The following is a 14,718-nucleotide window of genomic DNA, read 5'->3' as shown; positions in this document are numbered from 1 at the left end:
ATTTTAATTTTTTATCTTTTCATAGTGAGTGAGAATATAATGTGGGTAGAGAAATATGACACTTAGGTGGGTCTAGCAACTCTAAATTAAACCCTTCATTTTGGAGAAATTGGACTTTTGGTGGGAGATGTATTCAGACTCGACTCCCTCAAATTCAATACATTATCATCCGACCACTAAACACAAAGAATGAAATCATTTGGCAGGCAAGAAAATTCCTTGATTTATACGACGCCTCACAACCATCAAGATTGGACTCCACAACTACAACATCTACACTTTACACGACCTCTTTGCACTAGCTTGCGCTAACTTCTTCCACAGTAATATGACAGAAAATTTATGATTTTATCTCGTTGGGATGACAGAATATAACTTACGTGACATAGATTCACCGTCATCGTGATGTCCCTGTCCAATAATTGTAATGTAGTGTAAATTTGTCTCTGCATCGTGATGTCTCGGTCACAGTTTGGAACATAATTCACATTCTTTCCACTAGAAAATGATGTCATCAGTCAGTTCATCAATCCAAACATCCCAAAATTACACTCACACAGAGCATCGTATGAATTTTCCCCCTCTTCATTCTAACATGTAGATACATTAGCCTTCTAAACTAAGCTAACATCCTCCTCCTCATTCGAAAAATAATTATAAATGCAGATTTAGGGAGTCTAGTAACCGTATCAGGATTTTGCCACCTTCCACAAGGCCACAACATGGATCTCAACAGTTAGAGGGTGCTAAAATACTATCTGTATCAGATTTGAATGTTCTTGATCCAGATATGTATACCCTTCCACTCCAAAGGCTCCAACCAAATATGTATTAGATTCCCCAAGCAATTCTGAAACCATATTTTCTGTCTGCAAAACAATATGTACACCCTTTCATTGCTCAATTTTTTTTGAATTATCAACTATCTATCAAACATGATCTCCTATTCTCTTAAAACTCAAACTGTCCACTAGATTTCTTTATTATAGTCAATTCGAAATTATGCAGTGCTGATAGTCAATTCAGATTCTTCATTTACGGTTGCTTGGTATGCGTCTATGAGTGTTAAATTTTTCATCGACTAACACTGATGAATTTTGCTGCATATCCTTGAAATGTCTGCATACTTAACTGATCAATTGTTGAACTCCTTCATTTCTATTCCTTTATGAATGGCTCAATTGATACCACCTATTGGTTGATGAGATAATCTACCAAAAGAGTAGGGAGTTAAATGCAGAATAAAGAATTCTAATATCGAACACTTTAGTTCACTTTGTACAATTTTTGTTAGTGTTTCTGTTTTCTTAGATTTTCAATGGTTATATGAAAGATGGAGAAGAAGAAAGAGGTTTATGAATGTTCTCTTCTCTGCCACGAAAAATGTTGCAGAGGAATATATTTATCTTACTTTAATGCAATCACACTTACATCGTGCAAAAATACATGACTGTTAGAGAGAAGTGGCTGGAATCCCCTACATCACAAAATGTTCTCAGCCATGCATTGAACTATTTACTAAGACCATTACACATGGCATTATATGCCTTACATCTTTTGACCTCACATTTGGCAGTAATATACTCAAGTGAATACACAAATAAGCTCATCTTATTTCACTAATACTAATCAGCTATAGACTTATAATTCAACACTCCCCTTTAAGTCTTGAGCTGATTTCACTTCGAGCATGCTCCTGAGATAGTTGAAACGATCCTTAGCCAGAGGTTTTGTGAAAATATATGCTAGCTGCTCTTTAGTGGGACAATATACCAGATCAATGATACCTTCTTGCAGTGCATCCTTAATAAAATGGTACCTTTTATCAATGTATTTAGTCTTCTGGTAAAACACAGAATTCTTGGTGATTGCAATTGCAGAGGTGCTATCACATTGCAGTGGTGTAGCTTCAGTTTGAAGTTCTCCAAAATCTTCCAGTACAAATCTGAGCCAGATTGCTTGTGCAGTGGCTTCAGATGCACTTATGTACTCTGCTTCTGCAGTAGATAATGCCACACAGTTTTGCTTGACTGAAGCCCTAGAGAAAATCCCACTACCAAAAGAGAAAGCATACCATGTGGCAGTGGCGAAGCCAGGATATGTCGGGGGGAGGGGCGAACTTAAAATATCCAAGGTTCAAAAAAATGCACAACCTATGATAATGTTTTTCATAATTTATTAAAACAAACAAAAGCGTGCAAGGATTTAAGCATTGTTTCTTTTTCTTATAGTATCGTTCTATTACATAACTGTATAGTTAAAAAAAATAATCTCTTTGACTCATAGACTATACTAATATGACTAACAACTAATCAAACCAACAATTCAATTAATTAATAACGATAACCACTACAAATTATTCAATCAATAAAAATTCAATTCAACTAATCAATACGAATAATAATATAAATTATTCGATAATTCAGTTAATCAATCAATAATCAATAACCATATTAATGTACTACCTTATGATTCAATACTTATTAAACAAAAATTTGTATGAAATAATTAATTAAGATTTGAAATAATATAAATTTTAAAAATAAAAAATTTACCTAAAATTGGGAAGGATGGCATGGTGGCTGGATGGCGATTGAAATGGAAGCTAGCATGGTGGTTGGAATGGAAGGGCCAACGGAACCGTTTGGGTTGGGTGTTCAAGTTGCTACCGTGGCTTTTGGTGATTGCTGGGAATTAGTGCTCTAATGGAAAATGGGGAGAAATTTGGGAACCAGTGGTCCCCCCAATATTTTATTATTTTGTTTTAATGAAGCAGTAAAACGGTGTCGCTTTGCTTAAATAAATATTTTTTCTTTTATGAAAACAAACCCTGTTGAGCGCAAGGGGCGCTGCTCAACAGCAAAGGCTAGAAACCACCATACTTTCCAGTTTCCGGCCGAAAGAAAGGGGTGCTTTTGGGCTTGTTTTCCTGCGAGCGGAGGGGCGGCGGCCACCCCTCGCCCCTATGTAGCTTCGCCACTGCCCTGTGGTGCTTTTACTGTCATCAATCGAACCAGCTTAGTCACTATCACAGTAACCAATTAGAATTGCATTTCTTCTTTTCACATACTCCAAACCATAGTCAAGTGCTCATTTGATATACCTGAGAACTCTTTTGGCAGTTCCATAGTGTTTATTGGTGGGGCAGTGCATGAACCTTGCAAGTAAACTAGTTGCATACATCACATCAGGTTTTGTGGCTGTGAGATATAGAAGACTCCCCATAATGCTTTTGTACAATTCTTCACTTGCTACTCCACTTCCATAATCTTTGGTTAACTTCTCAGTTGCCACAAGGGGTGTGATCATAGACTTGCACTCATTCAGGCCAAACTTGTTCAACAAAGAACTTGCATATTTCTTTTGGTGAATGAAAATGCTAGAGTTGGTCTAAATTATCCCTATTCCAAGGAAATGATGGAGATGACCCAAATCTGTCATTTCATATTTCCTTTTCATATCTTCCTTGAACTCTTCAAGCATCGGTCTATCACTTCCAGTATAGACTATGTCATCCACATAGATAGAAACAATCAAGATGTCCTCTCCCCTTGCTTTGGTGTACACTATTGGTTCACTCAAGCTTTTCTAAAAACCACACTGAGAGAAATATGTGTCAATTTTTCCATACTAGGCCCTTGGTGCCTTTTTTATCCCATAAAGAGCTTTGTACAATCTGTAGACTTTATCTTCCTTTCCTTTGACTACAAATCTTTCAGGCTAATCTACATAAACTTCTTCTTGCAATACACCATACAGAAATGCTAATTTTACATCGAGCTGATACAATTTCCAGCTCTTCTGAGCTTCCAAAGCTATAAGAGTTCTGAAAGTGTCCAATCTAGCCAATGGAGCATAAGTTTCATTGTAGTCTAGTCCTGGTTTTTTAGCATAACCCTTTGCAACCAACCTAGCTTTGTTTTTTAAAATTGAACCATCAAAATTTAATTTGGTTTTGTAGACCCACTTAACTCCAATAACAGGCTTTTTTGTTGGTCTATCCACAAGCTTCTAGGTGCCATTCTTCTCAATCATAGCTAATTCATCTTCCATTGCTTTTAACCAGAATTCATCTTGCATTGCTTTTTCATACTTCTTTGGATCCATGATGGAGAGATTGCATTGAGCCAATACTTCATCCAGTTTTCTCCATTTCAGTGGAGTGTGATCAAATGCTTGAGTGTTTCTTTCATCTTGACTTATGCTGCTGAAAGATTCACCTAAGAGAGGCAAGATGGTTGGAGAGTTTGAATTTTCAGCATTTGTATTCCTTCCATGATACTGTGATATAGGGGAAATTTGTGGTAATATAGGACTTTTATTATTTCCAGAACTGAGACTGTCATATACAAATCTTCCCTCAGTGAGAGGCATCACATGTTGCTCAGAACTTCCTTTCCAATCCCAAGCTGCTTCCTCATAAAAAACAATGTCTCTGGACAAAATAAACTTCTTGGTAACTGGATCAAACACTCTATAACCCTTTTTCACAGGTTGCATAGCCAACAAATACACCTTTGACACTTTTGGGTTCAAGCTTGTGTCTAAGCTCATTTGGAACATGAACATAGCATAGAGCACCAAATATTCTCAAATGAGCAATACCTGGTTTCCTTCTAGAATAGGCTTCAAAAGGTGTGATGTTGTCCAATGCCTTTGTGGGACATCTATTTAATAGCCGTATGCACTGCCTCAGCCCAGAGATAGTATGGCATTCCCTTCTCATGTAGCATAGATTTTGCCATTTCAACCACTGTCATATTTTTCCTTTCTACAACTCCATTCTGTTGTGGAGTGTAAGCTAGAGTAAGTTGCCTCTGTATTCCTTCATTCTCACAAAATTGCACAAACTCAGTTGACATGAACTCTCCCCTTCGATCACTTTTCAAACACTTTACTTTAAAACCGCATTGTAGTTCAGTCATAGCCTTAAATTTTCTAAAACAACTGAATGATTCAAAATTGTGCTTTAGAAAATATACCCAAACCATTATAGTACAATCATTTATCAACAACATGAAATATTTGTTTCCAGCAATTGACTCAACTTTCATAGGACCACATAAATCAACATGGACAACTTCAAGTGGGGCATTTGCTCTCAATGCTTGATTCTTTGAGAACTCATCTCTGTGTTGTTTTCCATATTAGCAGCCTTCACATACACCACTATGACTTTCAAGCTATGGTAAACCATGCACCATATCCTTATCCCTCAATTGCTTTAGATCACCAAAATGTAGGTGTCCAAGTCTTCTGTGCCAAACCGAAGTAGAATGATTTACACTAGCTCTCAGTGCAATTTGATTTTCAGGTAGAAGTGACAAAGGATAACATCTGTTTTCTTTCATCTTCACTTTAATGACTAAGCAATCCAATGAAGGACCATCAAATACACTACATATTCATCCACCAAATAACAAGAAATATCCATGTTCATACATTTGACCAACACTGAGCAAGTTCTCTTTTAATCCAGGAAGATACATGACTTCTCTATCACACTTTCTGCCCTTATTAGTGTTAATAACCAAAGAACCCATTCCTGCAACATTTACAAGGTCTCCAGTAGGCATTTGAACTTTGCCTACAATGTTGGTTCTCACATCAACAAGAAGATTCACATTTCCTGTCATATGGTTGCTGCATCCACTATCAACGTACCATTCTTCATTCACTTTAGCCTCAGTGATTGCATTGTTGGCATAGAACAGGTTTCTTGACACTTCTGCTTGATTTGCACTATTAGCTTTGTGCACTATTTTTCCTGTAATACACTTTCTAGCCCTGTTCCTAAATTTGTCACAGTTATAACATTTTGGTTTGCCCTTGTGTCTACACTCACCAAAATGAAACTTAGAGCACACCTTGCATTGAGGTTTTATGACTTCTTGGCTCATTGATTGAGAAGAGTTCACATTTTGAGATGAGTTTATAAAAGGTCTCTGTTGAAACTTGGATTTTGACTCCCATTTCTTTCCCTTTGGATTCCAATTTCTCTGAAATTTCCCTGAGTAGGTGCTACCTCTATTTTTCCCATTTTGACTCACAGAGAGTGAGGAGAAAGCTCTCTCAGTTGTATCAACAATATGCAAATCAAATCATTGTTCTTGACTCTTCAAGATTGCAATTACTTCCTACAATTCTACAATCTCCAGACACTTTGTATTTTCTATAACCAAACAAATAGAATCATAAGGTTTACTTAGACTAATCAGAACCTTTTGCACAAGTCTCGAATTCGAGAGAGATTCACCAAATGTTTTCATCTGATTAATTAATTCATTCAGTCTTGTAAGATAACTAGACAAAGACTCATCATCTTGCATCCTAGCATATTCAAATTCTCGTCTAAGATTTTCAAGTTTTACCGATCTAACCTGATCACCACCATGGTACTCTCTACGTTTTGTATGATTCCTAAGGCCTTTGCATCCTTCATGAACACAACTATCATTTCTTCTTCAACTGCATCTTCTGATGACCCTTCAGCTTCCTTCTTCTTCTTCTTCGAATCGGGGGTTGTAATCCCTTTTTCTACCAGTTTCCATAACCCATGAGATTTGAAAATCGTTACCATCTTGATTCTCCAGAACTCGTAGTTCTCACCGGAGAAAATTGGAGTCCTCACTTCCAAGACTCCAGATCTAGACATCTATGGTCCGAATGCATTGTTTCTCTTCTCAGATGGTAATGGAGTTCCGACGACCTTCATCGAGCTTCAAGTGAACTTCGATTCAGCTCAGTGAACTCACAGATCTACGCCCAGGCTCATATGATCGAACCTGGCTTTGAGGCTATGTTAGTGTTTTTGTTTTCTTAGATTTTCAATGGTTATATGAAAGATGGAGAAGAAGAAATAGGTTTATGAATGTTCTCTTCTCTGCCACGAAAAATGTTGCAGAGGAATATATTTATCTTACTTTAATGCAAAAATATATGACTGTTAGAGAGAAGTGGCTGGAATCCCTTACATCACAAAATGATCTCAGCCATACATTGAACTATTTACTAAGATCATTACACATGGCATTAATTATATGCCTTACGTCTTTTGACCTCACACTTGGCAATAATATACTCAAGTGAATACACAAATAAGCTCATCTTATTTCACTAATAGTAATCAGCTATAGACTTATAATTCAACAATTTTGACCATCTGTAAAAGATCTTCCAATACCAAGGTTCGATTTCCAGATGCATGCAGAGGTTCGAATTCCAAATTTCCTTTTTTCTATCTATTTTTATAATGTATCTCACTGGTTTTGTTTTTTATTGAAATGTTGTGTTTATTTTTTAACAACTTGCTATAGAAGGGTACAAATACATTAACAAGATAGAAGGCACCTCAACAACCCAAAGAAGATAAATGAACAACTCTTAATGTTGTGACCATCTTTTGTATGTACATAGGATAATCTGTCATATGTAAATATTATGTACATACACATCACGTACTATCTTTTGCATGTAAATAGAACTATCTACCAATCTTTTGTTTGTTAATAGTATGCACGTACACATCAAGTATCTTTTGAATGTAAATAGTACTAAATATACGATTTTCAATCTCACATCATTGCGTGCACATCTCTTGCTTGTTATAAGCCTAAATACCTTCTCTCTCTCATCAGTTGATTGAAGCTGTAAAACAATGGCTTTTAGCATCGCTATTCCAAGCTTTCAGGGGCTTTTTGTTAAATCCAATTATCTTGGGAGAAGTGATCTCTCGAATCGAGCTCATAGATGCCATCAACTCATTCCCTAAGACCCTCTGCCAAATTTAACTTATCCAAAATCTTGCTAGGCAGAGGGCTTTGCAATGGCGGAGCAAGTTTACTACAAGAGCTTAAAAGAGATGTCGAAGAAGAAGAAGAAGCATTATCATGGGTTGCCGCCGAAGTAGAGGAAGAAAAACCAGAAAGTTCTGCAAGAATTGCAATCGAAAGTGTTCAAGAAGATGGTTTAGAACTTTGGATAAAGAGTTGATGGGACTTAAATGTGGCACACTTCGCTCACGCTAAACAATGTGAACTCGGGCACACAGAAGATGAGGCAGGCTTCACTCACAAAAAACGAGATGGACTTTTGCCACGTTAAACACGGTTGTCTTAGCGCATGAAAAATGGAGCTCACAAAACAAGGCACACTTTGCGCGAGCAAATCGAGGCGGGCTCCACTCATAGAAAATGAGATGGGCTTCTAGGCAATCAAAACAAGGTGGGCTCGACACATAAAAAATTCAGCCCGCATGACGAGGTGAGCTCAGCTCATGAAAAATGAGACGACTTTTGGTACGTAAAATGAGACGAGCTCATCACACGAAAAGAATCGACATGTAAAATGATGCAGGCCTAGGTGCACAGTCCACCATTGTTGCCTGCATGAAGCATTGGTGTCGAGGTGGAGCATATATAAGCTGCTATCAATATGGGGTAGGGTTTAGTTTTAATCTCACGGGTCAACCATTGTTGCCTGCATGAAGCATTGGTGTCGAGGTGGAGCATATATAAGCTGCTATCAATATGGGGTAGGGTTTAGTTTTAATCTCACGGGTCAACCATTGTTGCCTGTACAAACCAATTGCGTCGGGGGTAGGGTTAGTTTTAATCCCATGTGTTAGCCATGGTTTGCCATACAAACCATAAGTGGCAAGGGTAGGGCATTTATAGGGGGTAGGTTTAATTTTAATCGCACAGGTCAATTGTTGTTGCCTGCACAAAGCATTGGTGCCCAATGGTGGGCAATTATAGGTCGTTATCAATAGGGTGTAGGGATTAGTTTTAATCTTAGAGGTCAACCATGGTTGGCCGGACGAAGCATTATTATTAGGGGTGGAACATTTGTAAGCCGTTATCAACGAAAAAATTCAAGTGCGCCAGGCGCTGAAATGCGTCGAACTCACGATGTTATTATTCACACGCCCTTAAACACTTGAACTCAAGGTGTTACTATTCACCCATTACTATTCACACGCCCCAAAACTCTAAACCTCATTGGCCTCCATTGCTTCTACTATGCCTTGGACCTTCTTGAGGGCACGAGTTTGGGCTTGGGCATGAGTTTGAGCTGCAACTCCCTGCGCCTAAACCATTTATTAATTTATTTTATGTTTTATTTTCATTTTTCCCATACCACACCACCAAACTATCATTTTCATGTTCTATAAAATTTATATTTAGTGAAAATTTTCTTATAATTCATGTCAAAAAATTTGAAAACAAAGATATAAATCTAAACCTAAATCTAAAGGTATTTGAATCAAAATAAAGTAATGTAGGAAGAAAAAAAAAATCAATGGAAAAAGAAAAAAAAAAGAGAGAAAAAAAAGGATACAATTGGTACTTGACTCGAAGGGTGTCGCTAGCATGTTTACAGCTTCACCCGAGCCAAGTCGCTAGCTTCATACATATCCCTTCTTCTCAATTTTTTTTTTTGTTAATTTTTTTTTTCTCTTAACATAACAACAAACTATCATATCCATGTTGTACATAATATATTTTTCCGTGTAAAATCTATTATAATTTATATTTAAACACTTGAAATCAACGATTTAAAACCTACATTCATAGATATTTTTCTATTTTTCAACTTTAAAAATCAATAAAAAATAGTTTCGGAACTTAATAAACAGTAGGATCACGTCCAAAGTTCTTACAATATTTTCCTTAAATCCGACGCAAATATTTCATAAAGCTAAAAATCTCAAATTTTTTTACAAAAATTGTAAGTTATAACCCACAATTTTTTGAATCAATTTTGAGAATTTTTACAACATTCGTTATAAACCAAAGTTAGAGTCATTTTATTCGTGCCACATGTTTTCTAAAATTAATTAGGACATTCTCAAGATTTTGGTCACATACCAATCTCCTTGGGGGCCCCGCTATTAGCTTTCATTATTTTTTCTATTTTCAACTTTAAAAATCAATGAAAAATAGTTCCGGGACCTAATAAAGGATTAAATCACATTCGAAGGTCTTTGTCACATCCCAATCTCGACTCTGCTGTAGCACGATATTGTCCGCTTTGTGCCCCGACCACACTCTCACGGTTTTGTTTCTGGGAACTTAAACGAGAACTTCCCAGTGGATCACCCATCCTAGGATTGCTCTCGCCTGAACTCGCTTAACTTCGGAGTTCCGATGGAACCCGAAGCCAGTGAGTTCCCTAAAGGCCTCGTGTTATAGGGAGGTGGACATGTACATATAAGGCACATCACCCCCTCTCCGTTGGTCGATGTGGGATGTTACAGTCTTGCAACATTTTTGTCAATGCCCATGCAAAATATTCCTAAAACATAAAAGTTTCAATTTTTTTTACAAAAATTGTGAGTTAGAACCCACGTTGTCCAATCGATTTTGAGAACTTTTACAAGATTCATATAAGCCAAAATTTGAGTCATTATAATTGCACCACATGTTTTCTAAAATTAATTATATTCCAAAGCGTTGATTTCAAGTGTTTAAATATGAATTATAATAGATTTTGCATGGAAAAATATATTTTGAAGAACATGAATATGATAGTTTGCTGTTATGGTAAGAGAAATATAAAAAAAACTAAAAAAGAAATAAAAAATTGAAAAGGGCGATCGGTATGAAGCTAGCGAGTTTGATAGAGTGAGTCGCTAGCGTGCTAGTGATCCCTTCCAAGAAGATCGGTAACGAAGTATCGATGTGTCATTTTCTATTTTTTTTCTTCCTTTTTTTTTTCCATTGAATTTTTTTCCTACGTTGCTTTATTTAAGTTCAAATACCTTTAGATTTAGGTTTAGATTAGTTATACAATAATGCTATTCTTACCATGTTTTCATACCACATTTATATACCACCTTATTTGGCATCTGATGTGAACAACCACATCATTTAAATTAATCAGAATTTAATTTAAATTAAAAACCATTTAATAAATCAATAATTAAAAAAAAAAAACTGAAATTAAAAGAACGCGAAACTTGGCAAGAATAGTAGCAAAAACAGCGCAATTGCTGCCATCTAGGTCAAGGAGAATCTCCGACAAATTGTGGTCTGTGGGGAAGGGGCATGTAGAGAACAAGAGCTCGGAGACATCCAAGAGTTCTAATAGTCCAATTTCGAATGTTCCTGAAGATTCAAAGTCGATTTCAAGACACCGGAGGCATTCCATCTCCTAAATTGGGGTTTCAGGGCTGATTGGAATTGAACGAGTTTGGAAAATTCCACTGCAAGTGTACGGCAAGGTTCATCGAAAAAAATGATAGATGTGTACCAATAATTCAAATAGGGGAGCGCATGAACCTTGCCATATGAGATTTAATTTAGATTGTGGTGGATTTGACTGACTTGAAAAAATGGCATGAAAGGACCGGCGTGGAAGAAGAACGAGAGAAGGAGCAAGATTGAATGGGAAAGGAAGGAGAAGACTCCTCATATGCCACAATCACCATTTAATTCTAGTTTTTTTTTTAATTATTGTTTATTAAGTGGTTTTTAATTGAAATTAAATTTTGATTAATTTAAATGATATGGTTGTCCACATGCCATATAAGATGATATATAAATGTGGTATAAAAACATGGTAAGTATAACATTGATGTTAATGATATCCTTGTTTTCGAATTTTTTGACATGGATTATAAGAAGATTTTTACCGAAAATACATTTTGTAGAATTAGGAGTTCGTCCCGCAAACCTCAAAGTATTGCCCGTCATTTTTTTCTTCTTAGCGCCAAAATCATGCCCGATGAATGTTTGCCCTGCGAATATTTCATCGGGTAAATATCTTTTAACCAATAAAAAAAGGTTCGGCGTGCAAGCTGTTGTAGGGCACTTTCGGGCAGTGTAGAATTTTATTGTGCTTACTTTTCGCAGTGTATTCGTTACGTGATTACATTAGTCAATCTAATGATGCTTCTATTAGACCTTAATTCCATGAGGCTGAAGTGGTTGAGACCTCAGTCTATCTGCATTTTTCTTCTGATTGTTGTGGTTGTCTCCATATGGATGCTATGACAGCATACACTTTTGATAAATTTGATACCTAACTAGTTGTGTCATTGTGGTGTTGCTTTGTTATGAATGTAATCTAATAATGCCTCGTAAATATCGTATCGTTTCTAAAAGGAAAACCCTAATTAGGCATATCCAAGATTTAATTGTAATGATCCATGAAAAGATAGGGTGTAGTCAATTTGGATTTTGCAGAATTTTAAAAGACTTTTTTTAAGTGAAAGATTTCAAAGGATTGTAGAATCCTTACAACTTTCAAATAGATTTTCAAGAATTCTTATGGATTTTGATTAAAGATTTGAATGGATTTTTTGTCATTTAAAAAATTATTTTTTAAATAGAAAATAAAGATTAAAAAATAAAACTTGAAAAAAAAATTTGAGAACTTTACCCAGTTCTCCCAATCCTCCCTGTTTTCCCGATGCCCAATTCTCCCTGACGAATTCCACCCATTAACTGAAAATGCCTTGCCATCCAAGATGAACCGAGTGCCATTCCTCCCCACAAAAGGAAAATATATTGTTCAACCATGAAGAGGCACAAACAACAGCAATCAGAGAGATTCAATAGTCAACCCATACCAATCACATTGGTATTTACAAAGTTTCAGGAAGAACAAGCATGCCACAATGAATTGGAAAATTCAGTTACCAAGTCAGCTTCCTCCAAAAACATCCATGCATTTTACAAATGAATATATACAGTATACTTAACCAAAACTTGAATTAACTCCATCTCTAACTATGTATTGCGACAACACTGTAAATAAATAGGTTCACTACTATGTAAATAGGAAAAGGATCTCAGTATTAGCAATGAATGCGCAGATTACTGCATCAGAGAGGGACGCAGTGGATAATTAGCTTGATATGCTTTTGCGTGTTATACACCTCCAAAAAAGCAATCTAATAAAAAGAAGGGTAAAAGACTGTTTACTACTCTCATGTTTCGTGGTTTTCAACATTTAGTACATCAAGTTTTTTTCGTTTCAGAGTCATACCTAAAGTGTAAATTTTGGGACAGTCTCATATATCCGTTAGTCAAACTGTTAAATGTACCGTTAATTGTGACGTGGCGCCCATGTGGACAATGATTGGGCGCCACGTGTCAGCCACGTTTTTTTTTTCTTCTTCTTCCTCCGACTGCAACTTTTTTTTTTTCTTCTTCCTTCTTCCTTCCTCCTTCCTTCCCCTTCTTCTCCTTCTTCCTTCTTCTTCCTTCTCCCTTCTCCTTCTCCTTCTTCTTCCTCCAAATCTAGGGAAGTTTCTTTTTTTTTTCCTTCTTCCCTCCTCCTTCCTCCTTCCTTCTTCCTTCTCCTTCCTCCTTCTTCCTTCCTCTTCTTCTTCTACTTCCTTCGAATCTGCCCAGATTCGGTTTTTTTTTTTTTTTTCTTCTTCCTTCTTCCTTCCCCCTTCCCCCTTCCTCCTTCTTCCTTCTTCTTCCTCCGAATCTGGGGAAGATGAAGGATTTTTTTTTTTTTTTTGAGGAAGATGAAGAAGAAGGAAGAAGGAAGAAGGAGAAGAAGGGGAAGGAAGAAGGAGGAAGGAAGAAGGAGAAAAAGAAGGAAGAAGGAGGAAGAAGGAGAAAGAAGAAAAAAAAAAGTTGCAGTCGGAGGAAGAAGAAGAAAGAAGAAAAAAAAAAGCCGAATCCGGCAGATTCGGAGGAAGAAGAAGAAGAAGAAGAAGAAGGAGAAAGAAGAAAAAAAAAAGTTGCAGTCGGAGGAAGAAGAAGAAAGAAGAAAAAAGTAGAAGAAAAAAAAAAGCCGAATCCGGCAGATTCGGAGGAAGAAGAAGAAGAAGAAGAAAAAAAAAAAGTTGCAGTCGGAGGAAGAAGAAGAAAGAAGAAAAAAGTAGAAGAAAAAAAAAAGCCAAATCCGGCAGATTCAGAGGAAGAAGAAGAAGAAGAAGAAGGAGGAAGGAGGAAGGAGAAAGAAGAAGGAGAAAAAAAAAAACTTCCCCAGATTTGGAGGAAGAAGAAGAAGAAGAAGAAGAAGGGAAGGAAGAAGGAGGAAGAAGAAGAAAGAAGAAGAAAAAAAAAACCGAATCTGGGCAGATTCGGAGGAAGAAGAAGGAAGAAGGAAGAAGGAGGAAGGAGAAGAAAGAAGGAAGGAGGAGAAGGAAAAAGGAAGGAGGAAGAAGGAGGAAGAAGAAAGAAAAAAAAAGAAAAAAAGAACTTCCCCAGATTTGGAGGAAGAAGAAGGAGAAGGAGAAGGGAGAAGGGAGAAGGAAGAAGGAATAAGGAGAAGAAGGGGAAGGAAGAAGGAGAAGGAGGAAGAAAAAAATAAAATAAAAAAGTTGCAGTCGGAGGAAGAAGAAGAAGAAGAAGAAGAAGAAAGAAGGAAAAAAAAAACGTGGCTGACACGTGGCGCCCAGTCATTGTACACATGGGCACCACGTCACAATTAACGACAGATTTAACAGTTTGACTAACGGATGTATGAGACTGTCCCAAAATTTACACTTTAGGTATGACTCTGAGACGAAAAAAACTTGATGTACTAAATGTTGAAAACTATGAAACATGAGAGTAGTAAACAATCTTTTACCCTAAAAAGAAATATTTTCAATAAAATGGGAAGAGAGAGAGAGAGAAGGGGGTTGAAAGAAATCCTAGGGGTGGACGTAGGATTCTTTAGTCTTTTTAAGCTTACCAACTCTTCTCAAATCCTACAAAATCACTCATTCAATGAAATCCTTCAAAATCTATAAATTTTTTAATACATATA

The sequence above is a fragment of the Malus sylvestris genome, chromosome 14, assembly GCF_916048215.2.
Source record: "Malus sylvestris chromosome 14, drMalSylv7.2, whole genome shotgun sequence".
NCBI lineage: Eukaryota > Viridiplantae > Streptophyta > Magnoliopsida > Rosales > Rosaceae > Malus > Malus sylvestris.
This window is presented reverse-complemented; position numbering follows the sequence as displayed.